The 25,248-nt window shown below is 38.5% G+C and overlaps 1 long non-coding RNA gene across 1 annotated transcript; it reads right to left on the bottom strand.

Moving 5' to 3' along the window:
• Positions 1-3,117: 3,117 nt before the first annotated feature.
• LOC123857220 (uncharacterized) lies at positions 3,118-25,039 on the bottom strand. Its single transcript, XR_006793812.2, has 4 exons — positions 24,928-25,039; positions 11,228-11,286; positions 10,503-10,668; positions 3,118-3,521 (listed from the first exon to the last, which is right to left on the bottom strand). It is a non-coding gene; the product is annotated as an uncharacterized LOC123857220 (long non-coding RNA).
• Between the last annotated feature and the right edge of the window lie 209 nt (positions 25,040-25,248).

The following is a 25,248-nucleotide window of genomic DNA, read 5'->3' on the forward strand; positions in this document are numbered from 1 at the left end:
ACTATGCTGTGAATCCATAGGACCTAGAACACTTCGTGGAACCCTGAGATACTCAATAAACATCTGACAAATAAATGGAAGTGAAGATTCATTCATTCAACAGATATTGCTGTACAAGAAACTGAGCTAGGTAGGTATTGGATATACAATAATGAGCCAATGGTCAATTCTTAGTCCTCATCCTGTTGTACCATTCAATGATGAGTGGCCTCTGTTTTCCTTACCAGCTGCTCCTTCTCAGATGCTCCTTCCCATCCTTTGATGGATGGCCCCTCCTAATGCTGGCCTCTATATGTTCCAGTGCCCTTGGGCTCAGACCCCTGCTCTCTTTACTTCTCTACACAGTCTCCCTACATGATTTTATCCAGTCCCGTGGTTTTAAATATCAACTGTAAGTTGATGAATTCCAAATATCTCTGGCCAGGCTCAACTTTTGCTCAGAGGTGTGCATAAATACATAATCTCTACCTAACTACTCAACATCTCCATTAAGATGTAAAATAAACATCTCAAGTGAAACATGTTCAAAACAGACTCTACCCCCTCAAACACACACACACACACACACTTCTCTGCTTCTAATCTGTTAAAAGTATCACTATTTACCAGCTTTCTAAGGTTTAAAACCTAGGGGTCAGCCTTGATTTTTTTCTTTCCATTACATTCCCATATTCAGTTCTTGAGCAAGTCTTGTTCACACTACCTCCAAAATATATCTTGACTGACCACTTCTCCCCACTTCTGCTACTACCAACCTAATCCAAATCACAAGGATTTCTTACCTGGAATATGGCAATAGCCTCCTCACTGGTCTCCCAGAAACTGTCTTGAGGTTTGTTCTCCATGATGCAACTTGAGTGGTTGTTGTTGTTTGTTTGTTTGTATTTTAAGTAAATTAGATATCATTTCTTCTGCTCAAATCCCTTCAAGGACTTTATAAATCAGATTAAGAACAAAATCCTCCAAGACTAGTTTATCTTCCCCGACCTCTCCAGCAGCATCAACAACTCCTGTGCTCACTTGATTCCAGCCACATGTCTTGCAGTTCCTGAAATAAGTCAAGTTCATTCCAATCTCAGAGCAATTCTATTTCCTGTTCCTTTTCCAGAACCTCTTACCCTCTGCCTCCCAAGTCTCACTCCTTTATATTATTTGGGCTTCTGTGCACACGTTCTCCCACTTAGAGTGGTTTTCTCTGATGGACCTACATAAATAGACCAAATCGCCTCTTCTCCTTTGCCCTAATTTACTTTCCTTATAACCCTTAATGCCTTCAAACTGTTTGATTATTTGGTTTTTGTCCATCTTCCCAATAGAATGTAAGTTCATGAGGACAGTGACATTTTCTTGTATCTTCACCTAAGATGTGCACCTAAGAATAACTGACACTTAGTAGGTATGCAATAAATACTCGTTGAATAAATGAATGATGAATAAGTGAAAATAGTCTAGCTAGAGAGGCAGACATTAAGCACATCCAACTAGTTATATGATAAAAATTGTAATGAGTACAAAGAAGAAAAGAATAGGGGTTAAGAGAAGAAGATAAAGGGAGGACCTAATTTAGATGGGAAAAGGGGACTGCCCTGAAAAGCCTTTCTAAGGAAGTGACATTTGAGCTGGGATCTAAGGCTAAGTAGAAATCAATCTGGCAGAGTAGGACGGGGTAGAGGAAAGGAGAGAGCAACAAATACTCACTGAGGGTTTGTTGTGATTTTGAAGAACACACACACACACACATCACACACACACACATGCCTCTAGCACCTACCATAGCATCTGCCATAAAAATAAACCGACAACAAAAAATAGCTGTTGATTTTGGATTTTTTTTAATGAATAATGACAGGTACCATTGAAATGGACTTTCTACTGTTCTTAGAATTCGTATCGAGTATGGTATTTTTGCTCAAGGAATATTGATTGAAACCACCTCATTTTGGTACCCATTTTTTCCTATCAGGTCTGAACAGTACCCTTGCAATTAATAAGAATAATCTTTATTAAGAATGCACACATATGGGGCGCCTGGGTGGCTCAGTCGTTAAGCATCTGCCTTTGGCTCAGGTCATGATCCAGAGGTCCTGAGATCAAACCCTGCATCAGGCTCCCTGCTCGGCAGGAAGCCTGCTTCTCCCTCTTCTACTCCCCCTGCTTGCGTTCCCTCTCTCACTGTGTCTGTCTCTGGGTCAAATAAATAAATAATTTTTTTTTTAAAAAAAGAATACACACATATATTTACTAAAAGAAAAAGACAGTAGCATCACAGGGTGAAGTGTCTGTGCCAGAGAAAGCCCTTTGAGGTCCAGAGGGCTATATACTTTTGGAACTGAACAGCAATCTTTTGTCTTTGGAGAAATTTTATGAACCACTTAAAAGCTCTAATGCAGGGGCACCTGGGTGGCTCGTTGGCTGAGTGTCTGACTTCAGCTCATGTCACGATCTCAGGGTCCTGGGATCGCACCCTTTCTTCCTCTCCCTCTCTTCATGCCCCTCCCCCAATTTGAGCTCTCTCAAAAAATAAATAAAATCTTTCTAAAAAAATTTTTAAATTTTTTTAAAAAAACCTTCTAATGCATACAGGCACCTACAATGATGGTCTACTCCTATTCAGCAGTATTCTGTGCTAAAATTTAACATACAGACCAGGGTTCCCAGGGATTGGCAGACATCCTAACCAAACATATGAAACCATTAATAACTCTCCAAAGAGGAAGCAATACTATAAAACTTTGGGCTTTGGTGTCAGGTAAATCTGGAACCAGATCTCAACTCTACCTCTTATTAGCTCTATGATCGTGTATGGATTTAGCTACTAAGCATTCAAATTTCACAACAGTAAAATTGGACAATACTATATAAGCATTTAGCAGTGATTGGCAGAAAGGCGTTAAGTGTTCAGTGAGAAAAATGAGGCCTAAAATATCTAAGTAACTTTCCTATGGACATATAGAGAGTAAGTGGCAGAACTGGGATTTCAGCTAAAAAGGTGTGGTTATGAAATCATGTCTCAATAACTAGCTCAGAAAGGCAGCATAAAAAATGATTAACAGAGAGGTGAAGAGTCCCTGGAAATAGCTGGTTGTTATACAAGTAGCATACTCAGACACAACCACATTAAATTTCGGTCTCATTTATTTAAAAGATTTAGAGTTCAGAACAGTCTTTAATATGGAAAAATGTGAATCAACAATATTGCATCATATTAGCATACAGATGGTCTCATTTAATTTCAAATTCATTTTCAGTATTTCTGTAAATTGAGTTTCAGATCAGATTTTCATGATGGAATCAGGAGTAGCTCAATATAATGAAAGAAAATTCCATAACTAGGGAATTTCATAGAAGCTAGGAATTTTTAAGAATACCGTTACAAAAGAGCCGAATCCTTCATTTGGCTACATAATAAAACTTATGTATTTTTAACAGTTCTGTCTTCTCCTAGCTCATCTTCATTTAAACATAGCTCAAAACATTGTACTTAATCTCTCCTTTAAGTTCAGTTGAGAAGGTGTTCAGTCCTGGAATCAAAAAAAAAAAAAAACAACCATGATTAACAAACAGGTTTAAAAGAAACTGAAATTTTTGGCATTAGAAATCAAGTTTCCATGAGTGCCTGGGTGGCTCAGTCAGTTAAGTGTCTGCCTTCAGCTCAGGTCATGATTCCAGGGACCTGGGATCGAGTCCCACATCAGGGAGTCTGCTTCTCCCTCTGCCCCTCCACCACCCTACCCCCCCGGCTCATGTGTGCTCTTTCTCTTTCTCTCTCCCAAAAATAAATAAATAAAATCTTCAAAAAAAAAAAAAGAAATCAGGAGGTTTCCAAAAAATTAATATTTATTTAACAAACAATATTACCATTTAATTTCTTTCACAAATAATATTACCAAAAGACATGCACATGAACATTTACTCTGCTTCGTTATTGCATTAGCATTTTAAAAGTTGACTTCACATACATTATCCCATTCAAAGATCCCAGTAGCAGTGCCATTTTCCAACATGGAAACAAACTCTTGAAGATGGGACTCTTGCCTAAGAAAACTAAAACCAGTCGTTTTGAAACAAGTGATCAAAAAACATGTTTTAATATTTTATTTTTTAGTTTCAAAAGATCACAGAGGTATATAAAGTGAAAAAGTATCCCACCCCATTTCTGATCCCCACAAATGACAGCTGGTAATTTGGAGTGCCTTCTTCCATTTCTTTTTCTATGTAAATATAAAGCTATACGATATAGACAACATACATACACTTTTTTTTTTAAGTAAAAACTGTGATCATACAAACAATCCAACAACCCTCTTTCTCCATCCATTCAATACACCATTAAAAATACCATGGTGAGTAGTGGCTGGCCTGCTCAGTCGGAAGAGCATGAGACTCTTTTTTTTTTTTTTTTTTTAAGATTTTTATCTATTTATTTGACACAGAGAGAGAGACAGCAAGAGAGGGAACACGAGCAGGGGGAGTGGGAAAAGGAGAAGCAGGCTGAGCAGGGAGCCTGATGCAGCATTCAATCCCAGGACCCTGAGATCATGACCCGAGCGGAAGGCAGACGCTTAACGACTGAGCCACCCAGGCACCCCGAGCATGGGACTCTTGATCTTCAGGTTGTGAGTTTGATCCCCACATTGGGTGTAGAGATTCTTTAAATAATAAATGAATACTTAAAATTACCATGGTGAAACCTTGACATATCAATATTGTGCATGAACCAGATTTCTTTATTGCACCAACAGATCTATTAATCATTCCAACAACCTTACCCAAAATACTCTTTCATTTAAAAAAAAAAATTAGTGCCATGGTGAACAAATCAATTTAGCACTAGGTGAAAGGGAAAGAAAATCATATATTTTTGTCAGCATCATACTTCCATCCAAAAATAAAATTTCAGGATGGTTATGCAAGCAAATTAAAGTAAGTAACATTGGGGAATTTCAGGGGAAGTTTGTCTTCATCTTAATGACTACTTTAGCAATGGACTCAGGATTTGCTATCTTTACTCATATTTTTTCTAAAATTTCTAGCTACTTTAATTGCTATTACTTTTGCCTCATTTTCTTTCTTATTTTTATTATATTTATAAATATGTTTGATACAGGGGCACCTGGCTGGCTCAGTCAGTAGAGCATGCAATTTTTGATCTTGGGGTCATGAGTTCGAGTCCCACGTTGGGTGTAGAGATTACTTATCTGCCACATACAAAAGATTACATGAAATACATAAGCTAGTTATAAGTCATAATATAATAAAAAGCTATAAACCCACCACCCAACTCAAGAACGAAAAAACCAAGAACCTACCCTATCCCTACAGTCCTAAATATTCTGTATCATTCTACTGCTTTTAGGTATAAATATTTAAAGTATATATATATATGTATATATACATATACCTGCATGTAAATACTTTATCACAAATTTATATGAAATAATATATTGTACACTTTTGCTTATTTTTGAGATCTATTGAAAACCATAATATAGTGGATGCTGGAGTATGCAATCCTGATATCCTCTCCAGGACCGAGACATTCATTTGCAGAGAATGCTAGTTGCTGAGGGCTCCCAGTTGTGACCCCCTATGGGAGCTGTTCTTGGCTGAAGGGAGTTGCTTTGCCCTCTCCCCACAGGTAGCCTGCAACCAATGCCTAGTTAATGCAGGACTACACATGCCTGGCCCACTTATCTCAATTATGGACATCTGTGAGGCCATCCTAGCTTCAGAGCTCCCTGTGGGATCAGCCCAGGCTTCTGTTACTCCTGCATCACAGCTCAACTACTCCCTCAGCTTAATCCCACTTCCCTCACTCCCTTATAGACGCTGCTCCCCAGAGGACTCCATAAATAAGTCCCCTGCAAGCAAATCTCAATCTCAGAGTCTGTTTCCTGGGAAACCTGATTGTATGGGTTGAATTGTGTCCCCCAAAAGATATGTTGAAATCCTAACTGGTCCCCACCAACATATGAATGTGGCTGTATTGGGAAATAGGGTCTTTGGAGATGTAATCAAATTAAGATGTTAGACTAGACTAGGGTGGGCCTTAAATTCAATGACTGTGTCCTTATAAAGGGAGATTTGGAGTCAGAGGAAAGGTCATAGGAGCTGGAGAATGTAGTTGTGCAACCACAAATCAAAAAATTTAAGGATTGCCAACAGCCCCCAGAAACTAGAACAGGCAAGGAAGAATTCTTCCCTAGGGCCGTCAGAGGGCCCTGCCCATACCTTGATTTTGGACTTCTAGCCAACAAAACTGTGAGAGAATAAATTTTTGTCCTTTAAAGCTGCCTAGTTGTTATCAATCTGTTATTGTAGCCCTGAGGTGAGGAAACTCATATAAACCTAAGACCTATACTTGGGTAGTCTTCTGGGACTTCCTTTTTTACTCAACATCACGTTTCCAAGAATTATTCATGTTGTTTACTGTAGCTGTATCTCTCTGTTTCTTTTTTCTTCAATATCAATGGCAATATTTCATCAGAGACATTAATGAATAATATATATATGAAAAACTTTTTCGAAAATGATTATGCCTCTGTTTTGGGGTGCAGTATTTTTGTTTATGTTCCTTTATTTATTTCCATTTTTGAGAAAAATTTTTATATAAATTTTAATATTCATGACATAACTACCTTTGTATGTGTAAGTGTGTGTTAGGCAAAATAATGATCCTCCCCACACTTAAAGAGATACACATCCTAATCACCAGAACCTGCAAATGTTACCTTATCGAACAACATATTGTGATGATATGACTAAGTTAAGGACCTCAAGATGGGAAGATTATCCAAGCGAGCCTAATCTATGTCACATGGGTCCTTAAAATTGGAGAACCTGCCCCAGATTTGGTCAGAAAAGGAGACGCAACTATGGAAGAATGGTCAGAGAGATGCAGTGATGCTTGCTAGAGGACGGAGGAAGGGATCTGTGAGCCAAGGATTGGAAGCAGCCTCTAGAGGCTGAAAAGAAGCAAGGAGACAAACCCTTCCCGAGAACCTCTGAAAGGAACACTTTAACTTTAGTCCAGTGAGTCCGATTTTGTAATTCTAACCTATAGAACTGTCAGATAACAAGTGTGTGTCGCTTTAAGCCACTAATTTGTGGGAATTTGTAATAGCAACAATACAAAACTAATACCGTGCATGTGTGAGTCCCAAGGAAGCATACCTGAATCTGGCCCCAGTTCTCTCTTGTTCACTGTACTCAAGCCATAAGGGCCGGCCCTATATAGTCTTCAAAAGCACCAAAGTTCATCCTACAGCAACCATACTTTAACTCCATAAAGGTCTGTTTGTTTCATTCATCAGCGTAGCCCTGGGAAACAGTAGGCTCTCAATACACACTCATTAAATGAACGAATGGATTATTATTGTTGGAGGAAAGGATAAAAATTAGTGGCAGGGAGCAATAACTTCCAGTGGAAAAATAAAATCACTCACAACTTAAAAACTATATAGCTTGTCTGTTGGCTCTGTTTTCCTCTTCAGTTATAACTCATGAATTTTTCCTATATAGAACCAAGAACTGAAATGGCGTGATAATGGAAAGAGTCACATTGTATTGTCTCACCTGCCCCAAACCAGTTTGTTTGCTGTCTCAGGTGAGAAAAACAAGCAGTTAAAAACAGCGAACAAGGGGTGCCTGGGTGGCTCAATTGTTAAGCATCTGCCTTCAGCTCGGGTCATGATCCCAGGGTCCTGGGATCGAGCCCCGCATTGGGCTCCCTGCTCTGCGGAGGGGCGGGGGGCCTGATTCTCCCTCTCCCACTCCCCCTGCTTGTGTTCCCTCTCTCGCTGTGTCTCTCTTTGTCAAATAAATAAATAAATAAATAAATAAATAAATAAATAAATAAATAAATAGTCTTTAAAAAAAAGTGAACAATTAGTTGGTTACCCTTTGACATCCCAGTTGGGCCATCTGGCAAGTCTTCAACTTTGTTGCCACCTTGCAGGCATGAGATAGGAAAACTATCTCATGTTTCCCAGTTTCTAGGATGTTAAAAAATTAGAATACTGGTTATGCTTCTGTGAAATAAATATCATTAGTGAACTATGTTCCCTTTCCCTATTTAGGGGATCTAAATAGATTTTCCTATTTCTAGCTCCCTTCTATTTTTCTTTACTTTGCATTAGGAGAATTTTAATAAGCCTCCTCAAATCTTTGAAACAAGGTAAAGAAAATGGAGAAATGAATAGCCCACCTTTCTTAGCATCCCAGTGTTGAGGGACCTGATGGCTATAAGGCTAAAGCACTCAGGGAGGAAGCAACAGTAGGAGGACTACAGTGTAAGGGCAGTAGGGAGGGAAAGGAGGTGAGACCTCAGGCGGCTGCTGGCAACATACAACCGCAAAACCTCCTTGGTGTACAATGAACTACATTTACTTCTCTCTCCCACGTCTGTGGGTAGACTAGGGCTTGGCTGACACAGGCTGGCATCAGCTGGGCTTTGCTCTCAGTCTTGGGCTGGGCTTATGTCTGCTCTATTTCTCAATCATCTGGGATCACCTAGGTCAGAAAATAACTCTAGAGAACTCATTATCATATATATTGCAAAATATTTCATCAACAGAATCTTCTTTCCCAGTAGTAGAAGGAAAAAAACAAGCCCTCAGTTGTGTGACCTTGGATAATTCTGGTATTTAGTTAGCTCATATGTAAAATGGGAATAGCGAATAATGCCCACCCCTTTGGAGAAGATAGAGATGACAGCCAAGAATCCCCTAGGTACCTACTGGATTTACTCTCCCACTAGTGAGTGGTAAATGGACTATTTGCTTTACCTCATCCTCGTCAATAGTAGTTCTCATTAAACTTTTTTCTCTGTCAATTCTACAGGTGAAAAAAAGTATCTCCTTTCCAAATGTGTTTTCCAGCACCACCAAGAAATTAAATTAACTCCATTTGGATGCTACCTGGCCCCACAAGACTGTCCCCACTTCAGATACCAGTTACAAGTCCAGGTTGTTTCCTGTGCTCCTGACCAACTGGCTATAACTGGAGGTTCCCAAGACTTCCTCCTTGGGTTCTATTAATTTGTAGAGTGGCTCACAGAACTTGGGAAAACAGTTTATGTTACTAGGTTACCAGTTTATTAGAAAAGGATACAATTCAGGAACAGCCAGATGGAAAAGATGTGTAGGAGAAGATAAGATACATGGGAAGGGACATGGCAGTCCAGTGCCCTCCACAGACATGCCACACTCCCAGCACATCCACATGTTCGGCAACCTGGAAAATCCCTGAACCCCATACTATTGGGTTTTTATGGAGGGTTCATTACATAGGCATGATTGATTAAATCATTGGCCATTGGCAATTGATTTAACCTCCAGCCCCTCTCATCTTTCTGGAGGTAGGGTGAGGGATGGGACTGAAAGTTCCAACCCTCCAGTGCTGGTTAGCTCCCCTGAGAACTGGCCCCCATCCTTAGGAGTTTTCCAAAACTCATCTAATTAACATAAATTTAGATGTGGTTGAACCGGGCCTGTTGTGAATAACAATGCACTCCTTCCTCCTTTATGGCTATGGAGCTATTTCAGGAACTGATTACATAAGGCTAAATATTATAATAAAAGATACTCCCATTGCTCTTTTTCCTTAGGAAATTCCAAAGGTTTGGGGAGTTGCGAGCCAGTAAGAGTGGATGAAGACCAAATATTTGTTTCTCACTATAAATCACAATATCACACATTGTCCTAATTTGCATGTTTTTGAGACTGAAATTTTCTTCATATGCTTATTTACCGTTTATGTATTTCTTTTGCACACTGTTCATATCTTTTGCTCACTTGGTATATTTCTCTTTTTCCTAATGATCTGTAAAAGGTTATTACAAGGTTATTTGTATGAGATTATTAACCCTTTTATTTATTTTTTTAAGATTTTATTTTTACTTATTTTGAGAGAGAGAGTGCTCGCTTGAGCAGGGGGAGGGGCAAAAGGAGAGGGAGAGAGAGAACCCCAAGCACACTCCACACTGAGTGTGGAGCCTGATGTGGGGCTTGATTCCATGACCCTGAGATCCCAAACTGAGCCAAAATCAAGAGTGGGACATTTAACCAACTGAGCCACCCACGTGCCCCTGTTAACCCTTTTAGAAATGCATGTACCTTTTTGTTATGGATAATTTCAAACATATGAAAAGGTAGCCAGGATAATACAATGAACTTCCATGTATAATGAACTTTCATAACTATCAACTCATGCCCAATCTTGTTTACACAACTATCCACTTCTCCTTTCCTATGTTATTTAAGTAATAGCTATGCCCAATGTGGGGCTCACACTCACGGCCCCAAGATCAAGAGTTGCATGCTCCACTGACTGAGCCAGCCAGGTGCCCCCTCTCCTGAACTATTTTGAAGCAGATCACAGAAAACATAATCATTTTTTTCTGTAATTATTTCTGCATGTACCTCTAAAATTATAAGGGACTGTTTTTCGAAAACAAAGCATAACACCATTATCCTACCTAAAAGAATTAACAGGATTCTTACCATCAGATATTCCCAACTTTCTGCCTTATTAATGTCTTTTTTTTTAATGGTCTCTTTGCAATTGTTGATATGGCTAATGTGCTTTTGTTTGAAAGTCATATAGCCCTGTAATCACACACACCGCATACTTGTTTTTCTCTTTCAAAGTTTCCAGCATGCTTTCCATCTGTGAAAAGTAGTAAAGGAAACCTCATTGAAAATGGAGCTGGGAAGCCCTCAAGGGGGGGGGCTCACATGCATACCACTGGTTGCAGCCTACACAGCGAGCAAGAAGGAAGGTCTCTTTCTGCCCCAGCAACAACACACCACCACTTGCAGCCAGTGAGAAACCGCCACAGCCTCAAACACGTGTCCTCCAACGAACTTTCGTGCAAAACAAACCTCCCCCGAAACCTAATAAAGGCTTACCTTCCCTTTGTCTCTTTGGGCTTGCCTATGGTTTTTCCAGTCTACTTGTCCTGAATTGCAATTCCCTTGCTATTCCCAAATAAATTCATTTTGCTAATAAAATAACAAGCCATTTCATTGTTAAAATTGACACACGTGGAAGATTCATCAAGTTGAGAACGTTAAGATGGACAGGAAAAGCTAGCAAGAAAGTGAGATGAATGAAAAAAAACATGTGTTTAAGTAAGCTGCAAAAAATGGGTAGTTAGGTTAGCAACACAAAGAACTACTGAAAGTGGGTTGCTAAAAACAGATGTAAAATCAGTAACTAGACTCACCACAAATAATCACCAGAAACAGGTACAAATGATCTATTTAGGAAACAGCGTTCCACTTTCTGAATACCAAAGGCAAAAAGAGAGAGAGAAAGAAACAATATGTGAATACTGTAAAGGTGAAATAGCTTCCTTCTTAGAGCACAAGGCTTGTGGTCTTGATTTATAGTCTGATGCCATGTAAACAGCTTCTCGTGGCGCTGGCATACTTGTCTTAGATGAAGTTCAGAGTGAAACAAAATGCATGCGTATAAATGACAATAGCTCTCTGACACTGGGAATAAAACATTGACACTCTGGTTTTAATTAGGGAGAAATGACCTTTATGCAAGACACAAGCAGTTCCAAGTTCTCTGTTTTCTATTCCCAATCCATACTTTGTCTTAGATATTTCTTCGTAAGAATTGCCTTATTTATATTACATTTTTATTAGATACGTATATATGTGTGTGTTTAGTGAAGATATATGAATGAACACTCTTTCTGTAAGTTCCTTAATATGGGTCTCTTTTTGGCCTGGATTTGTAGAGAGACCAAAGGGCCAACTTGTAATATTTTCACAAGTTCCTCATAAATAAGCTACTCATTCATCATCTGATGAATGAGATATTTTAACCATTTAAATAGGAATGGTCAAAAAACACTTGCTTTCCAAAACCAAGAATACTTCTTATTTACACATAAATTTTAATGAACTGGGCTTAACATAAAAGAAGACGCTGTCTATAGAAATCCAATTAATTGCAAACTTATAGATAAAACAAAAAAAAAACCCCACCCAATTTGTGGACAAGATTATAATTTTTGATTACAGGTTTCCAAGTGTATAGAAAACATGATTTAAATTGCTCAGGGAGAGATGCCTGGGTGGCTCAGTCAGTTAAGCATCTGCCTTGGGCTCAGGTCATGATCCCAGGCTCCTGGGATCCTGTCCCGCATCAGGCTCCTTGCTCAGCAGAGAGCCTGCTTCTCCCTCTGCCTGTCGCTCCCCTTGCTTGTGCTCACTCTCTTTCTCTCTCTGACAAATAAATAAATTAAATCTTTAAAAAAAAAAGATAAAAATAAATTGTTTAGGGAATGGGATGCCTGGGTGGCTCAGCCAGTTAAGCATCCAACTCTTGATTTGGCTCGGGTCAAGATCTCAGGGTTGTGAGATTGAGCCCTGCCTCAAGCTCCACACTGGGTGTGGAGCCTGCTTAAGATTCTCTCTCTCCCTCTCCCTCCTGCCTTCTCCCCTTCTCTCTCTCCCTCTCAAAAAAAAAAAAAAAAGTTTGAATACTGCCATAAAACTTTTTCTAATTTACTTTCAAAAAGCTAATGGATACTGAAAAATATATCCAATTTTATTACTTTTTAAAGATTTTTATTTAAGTAATCTCTACACCCAGTGTGGGGCTTGAACTTACAATGCCAAGATCAAGAGTTGCATGCTCTACAGACTGAGCCAGTCAGGTGTCCCAAAATATACCCAATTTTAGATATTTCCTTAATGTTCTAGGGTCTATCAAAATTGGAGATAAGAACTGGAGATCTCAGAGTTAATTCATTCTTTCTTTCAATCATGAAATGAAAATTTCAGGACACTGAGAGAGACTAATCAAAGAATTTCACAGGCCCTTTATTCCCTATTGAATGTATATTCAAACACCATTTAGTTTACCTGTTTTACCTCCCCTGGCTCAAGGTGGGAATATTTAATAGTCCAAGTGTTCCTGAACAGGATCCTGCTCTGGGACTGCCAGCCAGTACATGGGACATTTTACCTGCAGGCTTTAGATGGGATCAGATATTCTGATCCTTAACATACCCCAGGAAATGTACTGTGGGTCCATGTCTAATTAATCTCATTTTAACTCCCTTCTGATTTTAGATACAGATAGATAAGTGTCCTCTTAAGCTAATTTAGGGAGATTTTTTTATAAAGTCAAAGCTAAGGATATCACCTTGAGGATTTGTAAATATTAGTCAATATCCTTCAGGATGCATATAATCCCTGTTTTATTGTAAAAAGAAGTAATGAATTTGGCCTATCTTGTTGCTAAAGAACATTGTCTAAACGTTTAATCTCTTCTTTTTTCCACAGGCATTTATTTTATTTTTATGCCTTATAACATTTATGTATCAAATATGACATAATAAACACATATATAAATTTCCCACTTCCTTTCACATTCATTTTTTCTTTACATTTTACATATATATTACATAAGAAAAAGATATGAATCTAAAAACAACCCCTCCTGTTACTTTTTTAGAATCCCAGCATAAATCCTGATGTCAATCTAATAAATTTTCAATGGGAAAAAATATGAAATGCTAACAATACACTCAAATGTTTAATCTCTTCCATTTCCCATTAGAAGAAAAAAATATATATGGAGGTAGCAGATTTTCAGATCCTATTTGCATAATATCACAAAATCCCACTTGCCCCTCATTTATCAATGACATAGTGAAAAATGTTTTACTCTGTTAACTGCCAGTTTTAAAATAAAAACAAAAGTAAAAAGCCAGAGCACATACTGTATTGTAATCTGCCTTTTTATTTAAAGTAGCACACATTTCTCCAACTCCTATTTTCTATGTAATTTTTCATGGCTTGACAAATTCCCTGCATGAACATATCATAGACTAAATATCTAAATATCTAAACAATATTCTATTGCTGGGCATTTAGGTTGTTTCAAGTTAGCTATTATAAATAATGTTGAACACTCTAGTATATTTTTTTAAGACTTTATTTATTTATTTTTATTTATTTATTTATTTATTTATTTATTTATTTATTTATTATTTATTTATTTGACAGAGAGAGACACAGCCAGAGAGGGAACACAAGCAGGGGGAGTGGGAGAGGGAGAAGCAGGCTTCCTGCTGAGCAGGGAGCCCAATGCTGGGCTTGATCCCAGGACCCTAGGATTATGACCTGAGCCGAAGGCAGATGCTTAACAACTGAGCCACCCAGGCACCCCCACTCTAGTATGTTTTAAACACATCTCAGATTATTTCTTTATATTAAATTCTTAGAATTGCAATTACTGGGGTGTCGGGCAGGCTCAGTTGGTAGAGCACATCACTCTTGATCTCAGGGTCATAAATTCGCCCCACATGGGGAGTAGAGATTGCTTAAAAAAAAAAAAAAAACTTAAAAAAAGTAATGCAATTACTGAGTTTAAAGGCATGAGTACTTTGTTTTTTTCTCAGTCTACCTTACCGAGAGATAAATACAATTCATAAATTTAAAGTGTTTGATGACTTTTGATAAATGTGTAGAGTTGCATAATTACCAGGATCAAGATACACATTTCCTCATGCTTTATAGTCCATCCCCTCCCTGATCCTTCATCCATCATAACCAATGGTTTTGTTTACTATCACTCTAGTTTTGCCTTTTCTAGAAATGCATATAAATGGAATCATATAGTATAAAATATTTTGTGTCTGACTTCTCCATTAGCATAATGTCTTTGAGATTAATCCATGGTGCAAGTATTGGTAGTCTATCCCTTCTCATTCCTGAGTATTCCATTTGGTTATCCATTCTTCAGTTGATGAACATTTGACTTTCCAATTTTTGACTACATGAATAAAACAACTATGAATGTTCACATACAAGTCTTTATGTGGACATATGCTTTTATTTTTCTTGAGTAAATAATACTGAGAAGTTGAATTACAGATTACATGGTAAATGTTTAATTTTATAATAAATTGAAAAGCTGTTTTCCAAAGTGGCTGTATCATTTTGCACCATGTCTTCACCACCACTTGGTAGTGTCGGTCTTTTTCATTTAGTAGATATATACTGGTAACTCAATGTGGCTTTAATTAGTGTTTCCCTGAAGAATAAAGATAATGAGCATCTTTTTATGTGCTTATTGCACAGTCATTTCTTTTTTGTAAAGTGTCTGCTAAAGTCTTGTTGGGGATTTGGGGACTGATCAAGATAAGAACACAAGAAGCAATAACACACAGGCTTTATTGGGCAGTACCTAGAGTTTCAGGAGTTTTCAGGGTTGCATGAAGTCCCTCATCATGAGACTGTTTGTAGGCTGACAGTGAGGGGGTCACCATCCAAAAAGGGAGGAGGGCAAGGGAATTCCCAGAGGAGAGGGCGATCAGACAGGAGGCTTACACATCTAGGTGATGTGTTCCAGCAGCATGGTAGAGCGTCTGAGTCAGAGCTTCGAAAGGCCCCACCAAAGGCTTGGGGACCTTTATGGCCCAGAGCTTATCTTTTTTTTTTTTAAGATTTTTATTTATTTACTTGAGAGAGAGCGCATGAGTGAGAGAGCACAAGCAGGGGTGCAGCAGAGGGAGAGGGACAAGCAGACTCCCCACTGAGCAAGGAGACCAACACGGGGCTCGATCCCAGGACCCTGAGATCATGACCTGAACCGAAGGCAGCCGCCCAACCAACTGGGCCACCCAGGTGCCCCCAGGGCTTATCTTATTGATTGCCAGCAGATGTGGAGTTTGGTTTCCTAGAGTATGCAAAGCAGGCAGGTTCTAAAAATCCCCTTGTTTGGGCTATTTTGTAAATAATGGAATGTATACAAATTTGAGTTTGGCACTGGTGGGCTTTTATAACTAAAAGCTCTCAGACTGTAGTAAAGAAATAAACTTGGAGGGATGCCTCTGCCTGCAGCTCCCCCTGCTTGTGCTCTTCCTCTCTCTCTCTGACAAATAAATAAATAAAATATTAAAATAAATAAATAAATAAACTTGGAGCCAATACACAGAGACCATCTTTGGCTCATTTATTTAACCAAGTTTTGTTCATTCTTTTAATTAGGTTGTCTGTCTTATTACTGAGTTCTAAGGGTTCTTTATATATCCTGAAGAGGAATCCTTTATCAGATGTGTTACAAATATTTTTTCCCAGTCTATGGCTTGTATTTTTATTTCTTAACAGTGTATTTTGACGAAGAAGATTTTTATTTTAATGAAACCCAATTTATTAACTTTTTAAAAAAGATTTTAAGTAATCTCTACACCCAACGTGGGGCTCAAACTCAACCCTGAGATTAAGAGTTGTATGTTCTATCCACTGAGCCAACCAGGCATCCCTATTTATCAACTTTTTTTTTTAATGCTTTCTACTTTCTGTGCCTTATCTAAGAAATCTTTGCATTACCCAAGATCACAAAGATTTCCCTCCTGTTTTTTCTAGAAGTTTTATCTCTTGTGTTTAAGTTTGTGACCCATTTCAAGTTAATCTTTGTATATAGTATGAAACGAGGAACAAAGCTCATCATTTTGCCAATGATATCCAAGTGTTCCTATGTCATTTGTTGAAACATTTTTCCCTACTGATTTACCTCAGCACTTTTGCTGAGAATCAGTTGATATATGTGTACACCTCCACTTTGTTTTGTCCCACTGATTTATATATCTATCATTATGTTAAAATTACACTGTCTAGATTACTATAAAGTCTCGAAATCAGTGCGTCTTGTCTTAGCTACTCTATTTGCATTTCGATACAAATTTAGCCTGCTGAATTCTATAAAAATAATTCAAAGCCTACTGGTATTTTGACTGGAGTTTTTTTTGGATCTATAGATCAATTTGAAGAGAGGTGAAATCTTAACAATACTGTGTCTTCCAATCCATGAACATTGTATCTCTCTCATCATTTCAGGATTCTTTAGTTTCTCTCAGCAGTGTTTTATAGTTTCTGCATACAGGTCTTCCACATACTTCGTTAAATATATCCCTAAGTATTTCCTGTTTGCTGCACTATTTAAATGGTTTTGTTTTCTAAAGTTCATTTTATAGTTGTTTTTTGCTAGGGCATGAGCATTTTTAAGGCTCTTTGTAAATATTGTCATTTATAAAGGTCATACCGATTTATATATCCAACAAAATATGAGCTTATCTGTTTGACTGCATTTTTTTTTTAAAGATTTTATTTATTTGACAGAGAGAGACACAGCAAGAGAGGGAACACAAGCAGGGGGAGAGGGAGATGGAGCAGCAGGCTCCCCACGGAGCAGGGAGCCCGATGCGGGGCTCGATCCCAGGACCCTGGGATCAGGACCTGAGCCAAAGGCAGACGCTCAACAACTGAGCCACCCAGGTGACCCTGACCTAATTTTTTTAAAGGTCTGAGAAAGAGAGAGAGAGAGAGCACAAGCGGGAGCAGCAGAGGGAGAGAGAATCTCAAGCAGACGCCTTGCTGAGCACAGAGCCGATGTGAGACTAGATCTCACAACCTCGAGATAACAACCTGAGCTGAAACAGAGTCTGAGGCTTAACTGACTGTGCCACCCAGACACCCCTTGACCACACTTTTGTAAGTACTGCTCTCATTAAAATTTTTTTTTTCCCCCAAGTGTGGCAGACTTGACAAATAGTTCTATTCTTTCAATTTACTTTTTTGGACTCCTGGAGAATTATAATCTTCTCTTGAGCAGAGTAGGTTATTGTTGGACCTCAGGCACAGAACATTTGCTCATACACATTAATTCACAGCACACCATCATCATTGGCCTTTAATTTCTTTTACCTCATTCCCCACTTCTCCCTCTATGAGCAACTTTTTTCTTGTTCTTAGGCAACATTCCAATGTGTTTGACATAGGTTTTTGAATATTTTCTTACATTTTTGTGTCCATGTGTTTTAAATTTATACAAATGATATTGTTATAGACTCCATTGTTGATTATGTTCACTAAATTGTATTTTTAAAACATATGCAGATGTGGTAGATATATGTAGTCCTTTGCTTCTATCTAATGCACAACTGCATGTGTGTGCCTCCACCATATTTTACCTAGCCCCCTCAATGATTAAGAAACCTAGATTGGTGGGGCACCTGGTGGCTCAGTTGGTTCAGCATCCAACACTTGATTTTGGCTTGCCCTGCATCAGGCTCTGTGCTCAGCATGAAGTCTGCTTGTCTCCCTCCCTCCCCCCTGCTCCTCCCCTCCTTCACTTGCATGTGCTCTCTCTCAAATAAATATTTTTTTAAAAAAGACAAAAATCAAAGCTACATTGGCTTGAAGTTTGTCACCAAAAAACCCAATGTAATTAGGATTCTCGTATTTGTTCCTTTAGAGACCTGTGTAAGACTTCTTGAGGACATATATCCAGAAACAATTTATTCAGATCTATATTAAATTTTGCCAGACTGCTCCAGAACAGTTCCACCATTTTACACTAAGCAACAGTGTATGAGGGTTTCTATTCACCCCATCCCCATCGACACTTGACATTATCCATCTTTCTAATTTTTGTTAGTCTGTTGGGCACAGATATTTTATTGTGGCTTTAATCTGAACCTCTCATTACTAGTAAGTTTGAGCATATCTTTCTGTCATTAGCCTGTTCATACCCTTGGTGCATTTTTCTACTGAGGCTCTTGTTTTTTGTTTGATGATCTAGGCATTCCATGTTCTACTGTAGATACTAGCTCCTTGACAGATTTAGACATGTAAATATATTATCCTATACTGCCATCTCTTATAAAAATTATGAAATCTTTTTTTCCCAGTATTTTTTACAGGTATCTACTGACGCGTAAACAAAGCACCCAAAACCTCAGACGTTTAAAACAAACCATTTTATTTTGCTCATGATTTTGTTGGTCAAAATTGAGAAGGGCTCTCCTGGGTGGTTCATCTGATTTACATAGCAACAGCCATGGCAGGTGGGGCTGGAAGATCCATTTGCAAAATGGCTTCTTCGCTTACACACCTGGTCCCTTAATGCTCCTTGGCCTCTCCAGTAGATGTTTTATCCTCCAGGACCTCATCAGATGACTTTGACCTTCTTAGGACATAGTGATTTCAGGGTAATTGCATCTCTTACAGAGTGGCTGGCTTCCAAAAGGCAGGAAGAAACAGGCCAGATAAGAGCAACACCTGGAACTGGTATATCATCCATTCCACCATATCTTCTTGGTCTAAGCAGTCAAAAAGCCTACCCAAAATTAAGGAAGTGGACAGATACCCCTTTTGATGACAGAGTGACATCCCATTGCAGAACAGCATGTCAGCTGGGAGATACTGTTGTGGTCATCTTTGGAAAACAGAATCTGCTATGTTATGCAATGACATTTTTATTTTTTCTTTTGTGAACTGTCAAACCATGGCTTACCTTTCTATCTTCTCTTACTGATTGAAAAAACTTATTACATATCTCAAAACTTTTGCATTTCTATATATTATGTTCTTTCCAAGTTTTCCTCTTCAGGTAGAAGACTACAAGTCAGTTTCATTTACTTTACCATTAGTTTTCTTTTTAAAATCTTATGTTAGAATGAAAAAATTTAGGGACATCTGGTTGGTTCAGTTGGTTAAGCGCCCGACTCTTGAATTCGGCTCAGGGTCATGAGATCAAGCCCTGCACTGGGCGCCATGCTGTGTATGGAGCATACTTAAGATTCTCTCTCTCTCTCTCCAACCCTGCTCAAGTGCTCTCTTAAAAAAAAAAAAAAGGGAAAAAAATCACTTAAATCTGTGTATCTCAAAAAAAAAAAGATGTATTATAGAATATTATCAATAAGCCATTTCACAAATATCTTAAAATTAACTCCATTATAAATTCAAATTCTATAATTACAACAAATAGTACAGAAAAGTTTAAAATCACTGATGTCTTCATTTAAACTAATACAATGGGCCTTTTCTTTCCCTCTTATAAACTGCACATACTCTATATCTTCAATTAATACTAAAATATAAAGGAAAAAGTTGGCCACTCTTAATACAACTTCACTGAAAGTATGGTTCTTATCCCCTTGGAAAAAAACAAGAACAAAACTTCTTTAAAAACAATTTAAAATCCAGGAACATGGGGCTAAAATAAAACACGAAAGCAGTTTACAAATAATTTTTTTCAGATTAGTAAACATACACAACTCTCTCTATTCTTTCACATCAATTAAAAATGTCTTCTTGTATGGTCTTAATAAAAATTTCACAAATATGTATTTCATGAGTGTCAGGCAAGAAGTAATACTGTCTTCAAGTAAAACTTGTCTGAAAATGACAAATCATGTATCTCTTCGTTAACTAAAGACCATTAATAATAGAAAAGGAGACTAAAGCCATACACCCTAGATTTTTTTACAGGCCACATTCTGGAACTTGGTGCTAAGGTTTAAAGAAGTCATTAACTCATTTCCCCCCAGAATACAGAAACATAGCATGTGTAGCATTTTAGTTATAAAAATGTAATATGACAATTCACAGCACACCACAGCACACCTGGGTGGCTCAATCAGTTAAGCATCCGACTCTTGATTTTGGCTCAGGTCATGATCTCAAGGTCGTGGGATCCAGCCCTGCTTCAGGCTCTGCACTCAGCGGGGAGTCTGCTTGAGATTCTCTCTCTCCACTCTGTCTGCCCCTCCCCCTGCTTGTGTGCACTTTCTCAAATAAATAAATCTTTTAAAAAAATGTTATGTGACAAGAATGCTTCATTAAAATAATTTTTAGTAGTCTGATTGTGATATGTCTGGTATGGATTTCTTTGAATATATGTTGAGATTCATTGACCTTCCTGAAGTTCTAAGTGTGTATCTTTCACCAAAATTGGGATGTTTTCTGCTGCTGTTTCTTCAAATGTTTTTTGCACTCCACTCTTTCTCTTCTCCTTTTGGGATTCTGATAAAATGAATACTAGACCTTGTGACATTGTCCCATTGGCTCTGTTCATTTATTTTTTCTATCATTTTCCTCTCTGTTTACCAGACTGGGTAATTTCTATTGCTCTAGCTTCAAGTTCACGGACTCTTTTCTTCATTATCTCCATTCTGCAATTGAGCACCTCCAGGGAATTTTGGGTTTTATTTTGGGTTTTATTTTGGTTATTGTATTCTGAGTCCTAAAATTTTATTTTGTTTCACACACACACACACACACACACACACACACACTATAATATTATCTCTCTGCTGAGACTCCTCTATTTTCTTTTCAAGAATATTCTTCTTGACTTCTTGAAGCATGGATATTAGAATGAATATTATGGATATTTTGGAGGAAAAAAATGGTTTTTAAAAGTCGAAGCAAATAATTTAGAAAAAATTTCCAAAATAAACAAAAATGTCATTTAAGTTCTAGAGCCACACAAGCACACTGAGGGTGAAAGTTGAACAAAATGAAAAATAACGAAAGCAGAGGACAAAGCAAAATAATCTTTTAAGGTCTCTTGAATTTTTAAGATATAGATAGGATCTGGGATGCATGGGTGGCTCAGTTGGTTAACGTGTCTGCCTTCGGCTCAGATCATGATCCCAGAGTCCCAGGATCGAGCCCCAGGTCAGGCTCCCTGCTCAGCGGGGAGTCTGCTTCTCCCTCTCCCCCTGCTTCTTCTCTCTCTCTCTCTTGCTCACTCTCTCTCTCAAACAAATAAATAAAATCTTTTAAAAAAAAAGATATAGATAGAATCCTTTAAGTTTTGGAATATATGCATATGATCTTGTTTTCTTTCCAATAGGAAATGAAGTAATATCTTCTAACCTAGATACAACCTTTTGCTGTAACTATTGGTGTGTTATGTCTTGCCTATAAAAATCCTATGATTAATAACCTGTCTTCCAGAAATAAGGTCCAGCAGAGCAGAGATAATGTATCTGGTCCTGGAAATATACGTAGAAAGGAGCAGAAAATAAGATTCATTGAAAGGCATGAAAAATTTTTAAAACTTTTCCTCTTTCTTTCAGACACCTTATTATCCTCCAAAAAGGGGAGTGAGTAGGTGGAGATGCACTTCGTATTTAAGAGTATTGTCATCTGAAAACAAAATATATAAACAAGTGCACAAAGTACAATCAACAATTCTTCCACTTCAAATAGTGAAAATGAAAACTAAGGGCCAAATTCTGAATGGGTGGTTTGTTGTCTTGTATGTGCAGTTTTACCACTCACAAATGTTCACAGATGCAGAAATACATTAATAAAAAATGTGTGTTTTCAGCAATGTGAACAGTATTGTATAGGGAAACGAAATTAGAAAGGACTTGCATAAAGGCCTCAAACAGATATTCCTACTCAACCCCTCCACCCAAGTATTTCCAAATTTTGATTACAATCTAAAATGAACACTTTAATTTTTTGTTACCTTCCACATTGTATTATTTGTAAGCTGGTATTTATTTTTGAATGAACACCAGCACCAAAGGTCTTCATTTATAACAAGAATATTACCAGTGGGAGGCCTGGCTGGCTCAGTAAGTAAAGCGTGTGACTCTTGATCTTCGGGTCATGAGTTCAAGCCCCACACTGGGTGTGGAGGCTAATTTAAAAAAATTAATAATTAATTAATAATTTGGTGCTATAGCTCACTGAAAGGAGTTTCATCAAAACTACACAAAGCCTAAGTTTCAAAATGATCACTTTGGGCACATTTATCAAATACATATAGACAACCTTAGGAATCATCTTCTCCAGAAGGTAGTGGATCTTACCATAATTTTTTCTGGGAGTATAGTTTGACTTTCTTGTATTTCAAAAAACATTTCACACCAGCAGAAGAACTGAAATGATGGAGGTAGAAAGCAGAGTACAAAACAAAGTCCTCAGGGACTAAATGTTAAAATGCTTGGGTAAAATCTCACCATTTCTTAGAGACATTTGTCTACTCACAAATGTCCAGAAGGGCTCTTTGAAAATACAGAGATACATTTATTTCTAAACTTATCAAAATAAGTACCTATCTATTCTCCAAGCACCTTCAAATGAATCATTTGTTGAGGATCTGAGTCACAGGTACTTTGGCAATTAAAAATGTATGCATCTTGGGGTGCCTGGGTGGCTCAGTCGGTTAAGTGTCTGCCTTCGGTTCAGGTCAGGATCCCCAAGTCCCAGAATCGAGACCTGCATTGGTCCCTGCTCAGTGGAGACCCTGCTTCTCCCCCTGCCCCTTACCCCACTCGTGCTTGCGCTCACTCTCTCTCAAATAAATAAATAAGATCTTTTTTTAAAAAAAAGTATGCATCTTCTTTCAAAGCAAATTGTGGTTGTCATTGGTTTTGAATGATTTTATGACTCTACAAATCTACAAATTCTAGCCATTTCTAAGATAAAAAGTTTTCTAAGATACAAAACCACCAGTATTTTACCACATCACCTAACAATAACAAATATGAGCAATATAGATCATTTAAAAATAAGTTTCCCAATCCCTTTCCATTGGCAAGTTAATTAATATTCTAAGATACATTGAGGTCAGGTCAGAGTGAAGGAAATACCTTCCTGATACCTGACTAGCAAGCCAACAGTATTAGTTTACCAATCCATACCCAAAATCACATTCAACAGGAGTACGTGTACAAACCCATCCACTTTGCTCCCTTCCATACCATTACTGTATTTTCAAATACTCAAGTACTAAGCAAACTCAGACAAAAGGGGAATTATGAAAACCCAGTACATTACAAAACATCAAAGGGTTTTTTAATGATATATGAAAGTAGTCCAACAAAATGACACAGAAACAGGTTTTATAGGCTCTAAAATACCAAGAAAAAGAACAATTTTTTTCCTCTCTCACTACAAATCATTTCTGTCACATGGCCTGCCCCCCAAACTAAAAACTGAGAGCTGATTTTCAAAAGCACATTATACTTATTTTAAATCCCCCATTTCACCAAACTTGAATAAAAAAAACGTTCTAGATGACAATTTTACTTGTGGGGGGGAAAAGCTTTTACATAATACTGTCTGATAAATAGCTTTTCATGGCTAGTTAGGCCTCAAGTTACGTAAACAACAACCAGACTCTAAATAAGGCAGAATTTATGGAGCAGCACATGGTGGCAGAAATACTGAGTTTGTGCAGGGGTGTTAAGACAGGTACTGACCTGCTTGGCAATTTGGTGTTATCCTGAGATTCTGATATGTGCAGTTACATGTCAATACACAGTGTCGCATTTTGACTCAAGCTGAGAGATTACCGAAAAACAAGTAAGATGCAGAGGAACCCTGTGACCCGAAAGTAAGGTAACACAGCTAAAAGCAAATCCGATTCCCGTAAGTACCCAAACAACTTCACAGCACCACTAAGGTGAAGGGGACTGCTTCCTAGAACTAAAGGTAATTGTGATGGCGGGATCTGTTTTAAATTCATTTTTTGCACACTATACTGTTCCACGAACAATTGCAAAACAGTCTTTTGGAGGCTCGAAAAGGTTTAAGAACACATCCAAGTTAACCGAAAGGCACTTCACAAGGCGGAACTGCCCACACTGCCTCTTAGCATTAGCACACAAGGGCAAGGTTCACCACATGCAAGAGAAAGTGAAGCACACACTCAGGGGCACGTTCACCACTCATGCAGTTTCTCACACCTAAAACAAGACAGACAACACTCAGGATATTCTGTCCACACTTTCCAAAATTCCACTTGTTGCACAAATCCCACCAGACCCAAGAAAATGAGCCCAGCCTAACCCCAAATAGGGTCATGAGCATCAACGACCAGAAGTACAGAGTCGAACAATAAGAAAAGTGGGAGGGGTGCAGGATACAAACCACAACAAAACAAAGCATGCCCCCAAACGCTTAGGCGCTGGTCTGCCAGATATTTTGAAGGCTGAGAGCCAGACGGCTAGGGTCCGGCAGGCTGGAGCCCCTCACCTAGCCCTTAGCCGCCAGAGGCCCCCAGGCCAATCTAGCGACAGGAGGCCCCAAGCTTAACCCAGCAGACCGCTCGCCCACCTCCCAGGCACACATTTAACAGGCCCTCGGTAACCTGGGGTCTGTCGGTGGCCTTCTGACGATACAGAGAGCCCCCTAAGCCGTCCGGAATGACAGAATACCCCAACTCCTGCCTTGGCGGCGGCCATCACACCAGAAGAACGAACTTTTACGACAACTCCCACAATACCCGCGGCCTACAACTCCCAGAGTGCACCGGGCGGCGCCGCCGTTAACCCTGTCGTGGCGCCGGGGCTGGCGAGCCCTTCTCCCCTCCCCCTCCCAGCACCCAATTGTTGCACCAACTTTCACGCTCACGATCCCAAACTAACTTTGCAAATTCTGCCGAACAGTTCCAGTTTTGCTATTTCGCTGC

Source organism: Mirounga angustirostris, unplaced genomic scaffold (assembly GCF_029215605.1).
Source record: "Mirounga angustirostris isolate CCGP_5_RB_7025 unplaced genomic scaffold, mMirAng1.0.hap1 SCAF_13, whole genome shotgun sequence".
Lineage (NCBI taxonomy): Eukaryota > Metazoa > Chordata > Mammalia > Carnivora > Phocidae > Mirounga > Mirounga angustirostris.